The 14,651-nt window shown below is 49.4% G+C and overlaps 1 protein-coding gene across 2 annotated transcripts in view; it reads right to left on the bottom strand.

The window, feature by feature from the left end:
• SH3GL1 (SH3 domain containing GRB2 like 1, endophilin A2) overlaps positions 1 to 14,651 on the bottom strand; it is a 168,706-nt gene that overhangs the window by 71,600 nt on the left and 82,455 nt on the right. The gene's annotated exons all lie outside the window — the stretch shown is intronic.

Here is a 14,651-nt window from a genome sequence, read left to right on the forward strand (position 1 = left end):
ACTGCCTGTGGGGCATGCTCTGCTCCATGTAGTAGGCCAATGCTCTCTTGCAATCCAAGGTGTGCAAGCTGCTTTCACCAAGATGAGCATGAGGTTGGGTTAAGAATGTTGACATTCGACTGGTTCAGATGAAACTCCGGCACCACCTTTGACAGGAACTTAGGGTGAGTGCGGAGGACTACTCTGTTGTGATGAAACTTAGTATAAGGTGCATTTATTTTTATTTAGTTACATTTGTACCCCGCGCTTTCCCACTCATGGCAGGCTCAATGTGGCTTACATATAAAGATATTTATTTGTACCTGGGGAAATGGAGGGTTAAGTGACTTGCCCAGAGTCACAAGGAGCTGTGTCTGAAGTGGGAATCAAACTCAGTTCCTCAGTTCCCCAGGACCACTAGGCCACTCCTCCATCCACCTCTATGGCCTGAAGCTCACTGACACTACGAGTGGAAGTAACAGCCATCAAGAAAATGACCTTCCAAATCAAGTACTTCAGATGGATGGAATTCAGTGGATCAAAAGGTGCTTTCATCAGCTGGGTGAGAACGACGTTGAGATCCCATGACACGGGTGAAGGTTGACAGGGGACTTTGACAAAAGCAAACCTCTCGTGAAGCGAACTAGAGGTTGTCCAGAGATAGGCTTACCCTACATGTTGATAAACACTAATTGCACTAAGGTGAACCTTTAACGGAGTTGGTCTTGAGACCAGACTGATAGCTGTAGAAAGTATTCAAGCAGAGTCTGTGTAGGGCAAACAAGGGATCTAGGGCCTTGCTCTCACACCAGATGGCAAATCTCCTTCATTTGAAAGACTTAGTGGAGTCTTTCCTGGAAGCCAGCAAGACTCAGGAGACACCCTCTGAAAGATACAAGGATGCGAACTCTAGGCTCTCAACATCCAAGCTGTGAGAGCCAGAGACTGGAGATTGGAATGTAGAATAGATCCCTCATTCTGCGTGATGAGGGTCAGAAAACACTCTGACCTCCATGGTTCTTCAGAAGTAAAGTGAACCATATCTGCTATGGTCAGTATGGCGCAATCAGATTCATGGTTCCGTGGTCTTGCTTGAGTTTCAACAAAGTTTTCCCCACTAGTGGTATGGGATGATATGCATACGGAAGACCTGTCCCCCAATTGAGGAGAAAGGTATCTGATGCTAGTCTGTCATGGGCCTGATTCCTGGAACAGAAATAAGGGACCTTATGGTTGATCAGAGTTGCAAAAATATTCATCGAGGGGGTGATCTTATGGGCTATGCCCATATTGAGAGACCATTCATGTGGTTGCATTATCCCGCTCAGTCTGTCGGCCAGAGTATTGTTTTTGACCACTAGATAAGTGGCTCGAAGGAACATGCCATGTTGGCGAGCTTAGTGCCACATCCAAACGACCTCATGACACAGAAGGCATGATCTGGTGCACCCCTGCTTGTTGGTGTAACACACTGAAACCTGATTGTCCTTTTGGATGAGTACAAGTTGATGAGACAGCCGATCTCTAAAAGCCATTAGAGTGTTCCTGATTGCCCGGAGTTCTAGAAGAATCTGAAGATTTGTTTCCTGGGCGGACCAAACACCTTGGGTGTGAAGCCCATCTACATGAGCCCCCCATCCGAGGAGAGATGCATCCGTCATCAGCACCTTTGTGGCCGAGGAATTTGGAATGTAAGTCCCAGAGACAAATTGGATCAAATGGTCCACCACTTAAGGGAGCGTACAAGCTCTGGAGACATTTGGATGACATCTTCCAGGCTCCCCATGGCTTGGTACCACTGAGAAGCCAGGGTCCATTGAACTGATCTGATGTGAAGACATGTCATAGCTGTAACATACACAGTGGAAGCCATGTAGCCCAACAATTTCAACATCTGCTGAGAGGCTTGAACCTTGGAAGTGAGTGCGACAAGTGTCTGCTCTCGTCTCTAGAAGGTAAGCTCAAACCTTCTGTGTATCGAGCGAAGAACGCCATTCGCTGGACAAGGCGAAGATGGGACTTGGGTTAGTTTAAAACGAACTCTAGTAGCTCAAGCAGCAGAATAGTTATCCGCAGGGACTTCTGAGCACCATCCAACGAGGTGCTCTTTACCAGCCAATCATTAAGATATGGGAACACAAACTCCCAGTCTGTGTAGCGATGCTGTAACTACCGCTAGACATTTGGTGAAGACCCTGATAGCTGACGAGAGGCCAAATGGAAACACACAGTACTGAAAGTGACGTGTTCCCAGCCGAAATCAAAGTATCGGGATGTGAGTATATGCATCCTTTAAATCCAGAGCATAGCCAATTGTTTTTCTGAATCATTGGGAGAAGGGTGCCCAGGGAAACCATCCTGAACTTTAGGCTAGGAATTTGCTCAGGGCCCTTAGGTCTAGGATGGGACACATTCCCCCGTTTTCTTTTACACAAGTAACTGGAGCAGAATCCCCGCCCTTCCTCCCCTGGTGGAACGGGCTCGACAACATGGGCCTTTAAAAGGGCTGAGAGTTCCTCTGCAAGTACCTGCTTGTGCTGAGAGCTGAATGAATGAGGTCTTGGTGGGCAATTTGGTGGTTTTAGATACCAAATGTGTACCCAAGACAGACTATTTGAAGAACCCACCAGTAGGAAGTTATAAGGGGCCACCTTACATGGAAAAACTTCAGCTTCCCCCCCGACTGGCAAGTCGTCCAGGACGGACATTTTTACTGCAGCAATGCTCTGCTGGAGCCAGTCAAAAGCTCATCCCTTCCTTTGCCTGGGAAGCAGCAGGAGCCCTTGGCACACGTTGCTGACGTGAACAAGTGCGCTGGGTTGAGCCCTACACCTACTCCTCCTTAAATTGCCAAAATTCCTCCTAGGTGAGGAGGTAGATGCAGAAGGCACCCGGCAGGAGAGGAAAAAGATGGTATCAGTATATTTTTTTGATCTGGTCTGCGACCTCTTCAACCTGTCCAAAAAGGATATCCCCACCCCCCACGGCATGGGGTATCCTCCAACCTCTGCTGAACAGAATGTTCCAAGTCAGAAACATGCAGCCATGAGAGTCAACGAATTGCTATAATCTGAGCATAGATCCTGGATACATCAAAAGTGTCCCAAGTGCCACTAGTCAAGAACTTTCAACACACCTTCTGGTGCTTGACCAACTGGCAAAGTGATTTGGCCTGCTCCGGAGGGAGCATCTCAGCTAAGTCAGACAACTTGCGCACTAAGGTTCGCAAGTAGACGCTCGTGAAGAGATGGCATGATTGTATTTGGGAGATGAGCATTGAAGCCTGGTACATCTTTCTCCCAAAAGAATCCAGGGTTCTAGCTTCTCTACCTGGTTGCGACTATTATAAAGAACAAAATTACAGAGCATATTCAAAAGCATGGATTAATGAGATAAATCCAACATGGATTTAGTGAAGGGAAATATTACCTCACCAATCTGCTAAATTTTTTTAAAGGGGTGAACAAACATATGGATAAAGGTGAGCTGGTCAATATTGTGTATCTGGATTTTCAAAAGGAATTTGACAAAGTACCTAATCAAAAACTCCAGAGAAAACTGGGAAGTCATGGGATAGGAGGTTGTGTTCTACTGTGGATTAAAAAGAGAGAGAGTAGAGTTAAATGGTCAGTATTCTCAATGGAGAAGGGTAGATAGTGGGGTTCTGCAGGGGTCTGTGTTGGGGCTGCTGCTTTTTAACATATTTATAAATGATACAGATATGGGAATAACTAGTGAGGTAATTAAATTTTGCTGACGATACAAAGTTATTCAAAGATGTTAAATTGCAAGATAATTGTGAAAAACTGCAAGATGACCTTATGAGACTGGGAGAATGGGCATCCAAATGGCAGATATGTTTAATGTGAGCAAGTGCAAAGTGATGTATGTGGGGAAGACGAACCCAAACTATAGCTACGTGATGCAGGTTCTGCGTTAGGAGTCACCGACCAGGAAAAGGATCTAGGAGTCATCGTTGAAGATACTTTGAAACCCTCTGCTCAGTGTGTTGCGGCGGCAAAGAAAGCAAATAGAATGTTAGGTATTATTAGGAAAGGAATAGAAAATAAAAATGAGGATGTTATAATGCCATTGTATCACTGCATGGAGCAACCACACCTTGAATACTGAATGCAATTTCTGGTCAACGCATCTCAAAAAAGATATAGTGGAATTAGAAAAGGTACAGAGAAGGGCGACGAAAATGATAAAGGGGATGGGATGACTTCCCTATGAGGAAAGGCTGAAATGGCTTGAGCTTTTCAACTTTGAGAAAAGATGGCTGAGGGGAGATATGATAGATATATATAAAATACTGAGTGGAGTGGAACGGGTACACATGAATCGCTTGTTTACTCTTTCCAAAAATACTAGGACTAGGGGGCATGAAATGAAGCTACAAAGTACTAAATTTAACAAATCGGAGAAAATATTTGTTCACTCAACATGTAATTAAACTCTGGAATTTGCTGCCAGAGAATACGGTAAAAGCAGTTAGCTTAGCAGGGTTTAAAAAAAGGTTTGGTTAGCTTCCTAAAAGAAAAGGCTTTAAGCCATTATTAAAATGGACTTGGGAAAAGCCACTGCTTATTTCTGGGATAAGCAGAATACAAAGCGAAGATACTTACCTGTAGCAGGTATTCTCCGAGGACTGCACGCTGATTGTTCTCACATGTGGGTCGACGTCCGCGTCAGCCCAGGAACCGGCATTTTGCAAGCAAAATATAAAAAAAGTTTTGCCAGAGTCTTCTGGTGCACATGTAGCGCGCACTGATTTCCCACCCATCGCCTCCTCAATTAAATCAAAAAGCATATAAAATAAGATATTACAACACTAAAGGGGAGGTGGGCGGGTTTGTGAGAACAATCAGCCTTTGCTGTATTAGTTTCATTTTACTACATTGGCACTTGCCTCTGTGGTGCATTGTAAGCCACATTGAGCCTGACATTGTTGGGAAACTGTGGGGTATGAGATAATAAATAAATAAATAAATCCAGGCTCACTCAAAACAATGAACACTGGTCAAATGGGCCTCGCAACAACGAGGACATAACGTAGATTAACCTGAAACTATATACAGCTAGATGAGAGTGCAGCCTAGAACAGAACAAAAATTGGCCTAGGGGGATAGAGTTGGATTCTAAACCCCGAACAGATTCTGCAGCACTGACTGCCTAAACCGACTGTCGCGTCGGGTATCACGCCTTGTAGCGCTATAGAAATGCTAAATAGTAGTAGTAGTATCCCTGCTGAAGGCAGTAGTGAGATGTGAATGTGTGGACAGAAGACCACGTTGCAGCCTTGCAAATCTCTTCAAGGAGGCTGACTTTAAGTGAGCCACCGACGCAGCCATGGCTCTAACGTTATGAGCCGTGACATGGCCCTCCAGAGTTAGCCCAGCTTGGGCATAAGTGAAGGAAGGTGAAATTAGATCTTACCTGCTAATTTTCTTTCCTCTAGACCCTCCAGACCGGTCAAGACGCGTGGGTTATGCACTCCTACCAGCAGAGGGAGACTGAGAAAACACTGAGCTTTGGATACTGTATATATAACCTGTGCAGTACACCCACTAGCCAGTATAACCTTAACAAAGCAGAGAAACTAAAACACTAACCAAAACTATCAACCTTGTACGTGGTCATTGCCAAATGCAAGAACAACTTTTGTTCCTTTTATCTGTTTCATTCACTGTTTTCTGTTTGTGCTTCCACAGGTGGGCTACCCAACCACACCTGTTTCAGACTCATATTAACAATCATCTGAAAAACAAGAGTCTGAATTATGTAAACAACAATCATCAGCTGCCAAGAGATATCCAAACACTAAAGTATACCTCCTGGCTTAAAGAAAAGACAGGGCGGGCTCTTGACCGGTCTGGAGGGTCTAGAGGAAAGAAAATTAGCAGGTAAGATCTAATTTCACCTTCCTCAGCGACCCTCCAGACCGGTCAAGACGCGTGGGACGTACCAAAGCAGTAAATATCTATGGGTGGGACCCCCTTAGGCCAGAGGTCAAAACAGCAGCACCAAAACCTGCTTCTTTAGCATGAACATCAATCCGATAATGTTTAACAAACGAATGCAGAGAGGACCAGACTGCCGCCTGACAAATATCTAGAGGAGGAAGCATACTACTTTCCGCCCAAGAGGCTGCTACTCCCCTGGTGGAATGAGCCGAAAAACCCTTAGGTACCGCACGACCTTTCAAGACGTAAGCAGACACAATCGCCTCCTTCAACCACCGAGTTATCGTTGCCTTGGACACAGCCGCTCCCTTTTTAGAACCACCAAAAAGAACGAACAGACGATCAGAAGTTCTGAACTCTTGAGTTCTAGACAGATAACACCGCAACACTCGTTTCACGTCCAACTTCGCCAGTCGACGCTGTTCCGAATCTCCAGCCAGATTCCCTAAGACTGGCAAAGAAATGACCTGATTCACATGAAAGTCGGAAACTACCTTGGGCAAAAAGGAGGGCACCGGTCGCAGAGAAACCCTTTCCTTGGAAAAAGACAAAAAGGGCGTCCTACAAGACAAAGCCTGGAGTTCAGAAACTCTGCGCGCTGATGTAATGGCCACCAAAAACCCCGTCTTTAAGGACAGATCCTTGTCCGTAGCCGAAGCCAAAGGTTCAAACGGAGGCCGAATTAAAGCCTCCAAAACCAGATTCAAATCCCACGGAGGAACCAACCGGCGTTGCGGAGGCCGAAGCAATTTCACTCCCTTCAAAAACCGAACCACATCCGGAGTCGAAGCCAACGACCTACCCTGAACCTTGCCACGAAAACAAGACAAGGCCGCCACCTGAACCTTCAAAGTAGACAAGGCCAGCCCCTTGTCCAGACCATCCTGCAAAAATTCTAACACGTCCGCGAGCGAAGAATGTATAGCCCTCAAATTCCGAGCCAGGCACCAGTGCTCAAAAAGCCTCCAGACCCAAACGTACGCCAGAGAAGTGGACTGCCTGCGGGAACTCAACATCGTAGCAATAACTCTGGAAGAAAAACCCTTCTTCAACTTGCGCCTTTCAAGAGCCAAGCCATAAGCGAGAACTGAGCAGGGTCTGGGAGAGTGAAGGGACCTTGACACAACAACACTGTCTCTGTCAATGGCAGGGGCTCCGCTACCGCGAGACGCACCAGATCTCTGTACCACGGGCGACACGGCCAATTTGGAGCTATCAATCATCCGACCCGGGTGACGTTCGATGCGTTGAACTATTCTCCTAACGGCCATGGAGGGAACACGTAAAGCAACTCCTGAGGCCACGGCAGCAGCAGGGCGTCGATTCCTTCCAACCGCGGGTCCCTTCTGCGACTGAAGAACCGCCGCACTTGCGCATTGCTCGCTGTTGCCATGAGATCCGTCACTGGAATCCCCCACACCGACACAATGCGATTGAAAACCGAGCGATGAAGCGCCCATTCCCCGTGGTCTAGAGTATGTCTGCTCAGATAATCGGCATCTACGTTGTCCACCCTGGCCACATGAGCTGCCGACAAGGCCTGAAGGTGAAGTTCCGCCCACTGGCACAACTGCGCTGCTTCCTCTGCGACCGCTCGACTCTTTGTGCCCCCTTACCGATTGACGTAAGCTACGGCCATGGCATTGTCGCAGAGAACTCTGACAGACTTGCCTTGAAGCAGCGTCTGTAAAGACTAAAGCGCCAAACGAATGGCCCAAGTCTCCAACGGCTTCTTCCTGAGACCACTGTCCTTGTGCCACCTGACCGAGACAATGAGCCCCCCAACCGGAAAGGCTGGCATCCGTGGTGAGAACTACCCACTCTGGAGCTTCCAATGGCATGCCCTTTACCAGGTTTCGAGAGTCTAGCCACAAACGGAGGCGGAGACGCGGAACAGCAGTCAGAGGCAAACGCATCTCCAACCCCTGCGATTTTTGTCTATTAGATTGTAAGCTCTTTGAGCAGGGACTGTCTTTCTTCTATGTTTGTGCAGCGCTGCGTACGCCTTGTAGCGCTATAGAAATGCTAAATAGAAGTAGTAGTAGGAGACCAACGACTGAGAAGTGCCGACTGCAACTGCCGCATGTGCGCTCTGGTCCAGGGCACCACCTCTATAGTTGCTGCCATCATGCCCAAAACCTGAAGGTAAGCACACGCTGTCGGTCTGTCCCCTGCCCGAAAGCGACGAATCTGATCCTGTAACTTGCGGATCCGTAGAGCCGGCAACACCACTCGACCGTTGAGAGTTTCGAAGCGCACTCCTAGACACTCAAGAGATTGGGACAGGACGAGATGGCTCTTGCTGTGGTTCACTACCCAACCAAGCGATTCCAGAAAGGCTACCACTTGCGCTGTAGCCACTTCGCTCTCCGACTAAGACTTGGCCCGAATCAACCAATCGTCCAGATACAGGTGCACCAAAACGCCCTGTCTCCGCAATGCCGCTGCCACTACTACCATGACCTTGGAAAAAGTGCGGAGAGCTGTTGCTAGACCGAAGGGAAGAGCACAAAACTGAAAATGCTTCCCTAAGACCACAAAGCGCAGAAAACGCTGATGCGCCGCCCGAATGGGAATGTGAAGATAAGCTTCCGTCAAATCCAGCGATGTAAAACTCACCCTGTCGAACCACGACAATAACAGACCGCAACGTCTCCATGCGAAAAGAGGGAACCTTGAGCGCTTCATTGACTCCCTTGAGATCCAACACAGGACGCCAGGCATCCTCCTTCTTTGGTACTACAAAATAGATCGAATAGTACCCTGAGCATCGCTGAGCGGGAGGAACAGGAACCACTGCTCCCAGGGCGAGAAGACGACGCAACGTGTCTCGAACTGCTGCTCTCTTGATTCTCGAATGACACGGGGACTCCAGAAACACCTCGGGAGGCGACTCTTCGAATTCCAGCGCATAACTATCTCGAATCACCTCGAGAACCCTCTGATCGGACGTGATTTGGACCCAGCTCTGGTAAAACCAACTCAGCCGAGCCCCTACCCGTACCAGAGCCTGGGTCCGCACACCTTCATTGCACATTACGCCCGGAAGACTGTCCTCTCGAGGCAAAGTAACGCCCTCCGCGACGATTCCCTCGAAAGGACTGGGTGCGCTGAAAAAACCGGCCTCTAAAAGCCCCACTAGTCCGTCCCGGCCTATACCGCCGGGCCTCAGTAAACCGACCACGAGCAGACACCCCCTGTTGCTCGACTTGGGCCGTAAATCCGGGAGGTGAGGAACCTTAGCATCACTTTCACTAAATTGTCCAAATCCTCTCCAAAGAGCATGGTTCCCTTAAAGGGAAGAGAACACAACTTCGCTTTAGAAGCCACATCCGCGACCCAACCTCTCAGTCATAGGGCCCTACGCGCTGCAACTATCATAGCCATATTCTTGGCGGACGCCCTCAACAAATCATAATGGGCATCCGACAAGAAAGACGAACCCATCTCGAGCTTGGCTAACTCATGAACTCCAGAGGCCCCAACTTCCACTGACTCATCAAGGAGCTTCTCGGCCCAGCGAAAACATGCTCGGGCTACCAGACCCCCACATACAGAGGCCTGGAGCGTGAGCGCCGACAAATCAAAACTACGCTTAAGGCGTCAACTCTCCTATCCTGGGGGTCACGGAGAGCGGCTCTGCCGTCTACCGGGATAGCCGTCGCCCTAGTCACTGCTGTAACCACTGCTTCTACCGTAGGGGCCTTTAAGGAATCTTTGTCCTGCTGAGGAAGAGGATAGAGCCACGCCATTGCCTTAGAGACCTTGCATGGAGCATCCGGTGACTTCCACTCCTGGGAAATCATCTCCCGGAGGTCCTTGTTCATAGGAAAGGACCGCGCCTTACTGTGAATACCCTTTACCAAAGGGTCCTGTCCAGATTCACCCATGGGTACCTCAGGCTCAAACTTAAGTGTCACCGTGACCTGGTCTATGAGCTCCGTAAGCTCATCCCTATGGAAGATTCTGACAACGGAGGGGTCCTCACCAGGTAAGGCATCAATCAGGTCCCGAGAGCCTTCAAACCCCTCTACTTCCTCCTCAATACCTAGTGGATCTTTCGAACCCAGCTGAGACATACAGTCCCCATCTTCTGACCATTCTAACCTTGGTCGTTTAGCCAGCATAGAGCCATGACCCTCCTCCACTTGGGGAGGACCCGGCTTGGAACAGGGTCCACACAAATTCCGGAGGAAAACCGACACTTCCTGAGCCCTCCGAGGGTACTTTCTGCCCTAAAACGGAGGAAGCTGGCCCCACACTCGGCGCATCTGCAGATCGCGCTCGACTCAAAATGGCGGCCGTTCCCACCGAAACTGTAACCGCCGACATCGCGCCTGCCTGCGATCCCGCTGACACTGAGACCGCCGATCCCGTTGGAACTTCCGCGGCCAACACGGGGGGAGCTGAAATCGACTGTTTAGGCTCACCACAAAAGCAACACTGACCGCCCGCCCTCTCTAACCCCCGCCGCGAACAGGCGTGACATCTAAGAAGCTTGCCGGTCATAATGAAATCAAAACACAGTCCGCCTCCGCACCAAATTCTCTGTTACAGCAAATTCACACTGCTCTCCCGTCTAGTGCAAGGAACCGAACTCCCCGTCCGTTCCGCACCAAATAAATAAAAGGCTCTTAAAGGCACAGAACACTGCTGGCAGCTGAAAATTGTGAGGCACTCAAGGCTACAGTACAGAGAAAGCAGCCGAGGCACAGAGCTGCCACTTACTCAGAAATGGAGAGCAGCACAGGGGGAGGGACCCGTAACACAGGTGTAACACCCATGGGAAACACTGGGCCCCACCGGACCCAGGGTCCCGAAGCACACTTTTTTTTTTATCCACATATAGGGAGACACAGAATGAACCAATTTGGAACAAACAACCCAATTATCATATCCTATGAGCAAAACTACCTCCCCAGACCAGTGAAGACTGCACAGGGTGGGTGTACTGCACAGGTTATATATACAGTATCCAAATCTCAGTGTTTTCTCAGTCTCCCTCTGCTGGTAGGAGTGCATAACCCACGCGTCTTGACCGGTCTGGAGGGTCGCTGAGGAAACGCAATCTGCTAGCCAATTGGAGATTGTGCGTTTTCGGATGGCGACTCCCCTCCTGTTGGGATCGAAAGAAACAAACAACTGGGCAGGCTGTCTGAAGGGCTTTGTCCGCTCCACGTAAAAGGCCAATGCTCTCTTGCAGTCCAAGGTGTGCAAACTGCTTTTGCCAGAGTGGGCATGAGGACAGGGAAAAAATGTTGGCAAAGATAATTGACCGGTTCAGATGGAACTCCGACACCACCTTCGGCAGGAACTTAGGGTATGTGCAGAGGACTACTCTGTTGTGATGAAACTCAGTACAAGGTGCATGCACTACTAAGGCATGAAGCTCACTGACCCTATGAGCTGAAATAACAGCCACAAAGAAAATGACCTTCCAGATCAAGTACTTCAGGTGGCAGGAATTCAGTGGCTCAAAAGGAGTTTCATCAGCTGGGTGAGAACATACTGAGATGCCATGACACTGGTGGAGGTTTGATAGATGGCTTTGAGAAAAGCAAACCTCTCATGAAGCGAACTAAAGGCTGTCCAGAGATAGGCTTACCCTCTACACGGCGATAAGCACTAACCACACTAAGGTGAACCCTTACGGAGTTGGTCTTCAGACCAGACTCTGATAAGTGTAGAAGGTATGCAAGCAGGGTCTGTGTAGGACAAGAAAGAGGATCTAGGGCCTTGCTGTCACACCAGATGGCAAACCTCCTCCATTTGAAAGAGTAACACCTCTTCGTGAAATCTTTCCTGGAAGCAAAACACGGGAGACACCCTCAGAGACCCAAGGAGGCGAATTCTAAGCTCTCAACATCCAGGCCTTGAGAGCCAGGGACTGGAGGTTGGGATGCAGAAGCGACCCCTCATTCTGGGTGATGAGGGTTGAAAAACACTCCAATCTCCACGGTTCCTCAGAGGACAACTCCAGAAGAGGACGGAACCAAATTCGGCGGGGCCAGAAGGGAGCAATCAGAATCATGGTTCCGCGGTCTTGCTTGAGTTTCAGCAAAGTCTTCTCTACTAGAGGTATGGGAGGATACGCATACAGAAGGCCTGTTCCCCAATGCAGCAGAAAGGCATCTGACACTAGTCTGTTATGGGCCTGAAGCCTGGAACAGAACTGGGGACCTTGTGATTGATCTGAGTGGCAGAAAGATCCACCGAGGGGGTGCCCCACGCTCAGATCTTGCGGGCAACGCCCATATTCAACAATCACTCGTGAGGGTTGCATTACCCTGCTCAGCCTGTCGGCCAGACTGTTGTTTATGCCTGCCAGATAAGTGGCTTGGAGAAACATGCCGTGACGGCGCGCCCAAAGCCACATCTGGATGGCTTCCTGACAGAGGGCAAGATCCAGTGACCCCCCCCCCCCCCCGTTTGTTGGTGTAATAACATGGCAACCTGATTGTCTGTTTGAATCAAGATGATTTGGTTGGACAGTCGATCTCTGAAAGCCTTCAGAGCGTTCCAGATCGCTCGCAATGCCAGGCGATTGATCTGAAGAACTTTTTCCTAAAAGGACCAGGCTCCTTGAGTGTGAAGCCCATCTCTATGAGCTCCCCACCGCAGGAGAGATGCATCCGTCGTCAGCACTATTTGTGGCTGAGGAATTTGGAATGGTCGTCCCATGGTCAAACTGGATCGGATCGTCCACCATTGAAGAGAATTCTGAAAGTCGGTGGACAGTTGGATCACATCCTCTAGATCCCCCGCAGCTTGATACCACTGGGAAGCTAGGGTCCATTGAATTGATCTCATATGTAGACGTGCCATAGGTGTTACATGAACTGTGGAGGCCATGTGCCAAAGAAGTCTTAACATCTGCTGAGACGCTCGAGCTATGGACACCAGGGACAGGAGGTTGTCTGCCCTTGCCTCGGGGAGATAAGCTCGAGCTGTCTTCGTGTCCAGCAGAGCTCCAATGAATTCCAATTTTTGGAGTGGGGTAAGATGGGACTTGGAGTAATTTACTACGAACCCCAGTAGCTCCAGCACCTGAATAGTCATTCGCATGGACTCTAGAGCACCTTCCTCCGAGGTGCTCTTCACCAGCCAATCGTCAAGATAAGGAAACACATGCACTCCCAGTCTGCGTAGAGATGCTGCGACTACCGCTAGGCACTCTGGGCACAGACGCTACACCAAAAGGCAGTACACGGTACTGAAAGTGCTGTGTTCCCAGACAAAATTGAAGATACCTCCTGTGAGCTGGAAGTATCGAGATGTGTGTGTAAGCATCCTTTAAGTTCAGAGAGCATAACCAATTGTTTTCCTGAATCATGGGAAGAAGGGTGCCCAGGGAAACCATCCTAAACTTTTCTCAGACAAGGAATTTGTTCGGGGCTCTTTGGTCTAGGATGGAACGCATCCCCCCTGTTTTCTTTTGCACAAGGAAGTACCTGGACTAGAATCCCAGCCCTTCTTCCCTTGGTGGAACAGGTTTGACCGCTTGGCCCTTTAGAAGGGCGGAGGAGTTCCTCTGCAAGTACCTGCTTGTGCTGGGAGCTGCAAGAATGAGCTCCTGGTGGGCAATTTGGAGGTTTGGATTCCAGATTGAGGATGTATCCTAACCGGACTATTTGAAGAACCCATCGGTCGGAGGTTATGAGAGGCCACCTTTGATGAAAAAACATTAACCTCCCCCCAACCGGTAAGTTGTCTGGTACGGACACTTTTACAGTGACTAAGCTGAACTGGAGCCAGCAAAAGCCCGTCCCTTGCTTTTGCTGGGGAGCAGCAGGGGCTTTAGGTGCACGCAGTTGACGAGAACGAGCGTGATGGGGCCGAGCCTGGGCAGGCTGCCGAGAAGCCAGAGTGTACCTACACCTGGTATTGGAATAGGGAGCACTCATCTTCCCTCCAAAATACCTTCTAGTTGAGGAGGTTGTAGCAGAAGACACCTGGTGGGAGAGAGAATCCATAGCATCATTGTGCTTCTTGATCTGATCAACAAGATCCTCTACTTTTTCACCCAAAAGGTTGTCCCCCCAGCAAGGAACATCTGCCATCCGCTGCTGGACCGAATGATCCAGGTCAGAGACATGCAGCCATGAGAGTCTGCGCATCACTATATCTTGGGCAGCGATTCTGGATGCTACATCAAAAGTGTCAAACGTGCCACTGGCCAGGAATTTGACACACCTTCTGCTGCCTGACCACCTGGCAAAAAGGCTCGGCCTGCACCGGAGGGAGTGCATCAACCAAGCTGGACAGCTGCCTCACCAAGTTCCGTAAGTGGACGCTCGTGAAGAGCTGATATGACTGAATTCGGGCGGTGAGCATAGCGGCCTGATATGTTTTCCTCCCAAAAGAGTACAAGGTCCTAGCTTCTTTGTCTGGGGGCACAGAGGCGGAGTCCACCATCATGGAATTGTGGGATAACTGGGACCTCATCAACCCAAGTTCACCGTGGATCCGATACTGGGAATCAGCTTTCTTGGGGATCACGGGGCCAGACAGAGGGTACGACCAGTTCCGCATAAGGACCTCCTTCAGTACTTTATGTAGAGGAGATGTCACAGCCTCCATAGGTGGAGGATAGTCCAGGACCTTGAGCATCTCAGCCCTGGGCTCATCCTCAACTTCCACAAGAAAAGGAATAGCCGTAACCATTTCCCGGACAAAGGATGTAAAAGACAGACTCTCCGGGGGAGA

This window comes from Microcaecilia unicolor, chromosome 11 (genome assembly GCF_901765095.1).
Source record: "Microcaecilia unicolor chromosome 11, aMicUni1.1, whole genome shotgun sequence".
In the NCBI taxonomy this organism is placed as follows: Eukaryota; Metazoa; Chordata; class Amphibia; order Gymnophiona; family Siphonopidae; genus Microcaecilia; species Microcaecilia unicolor.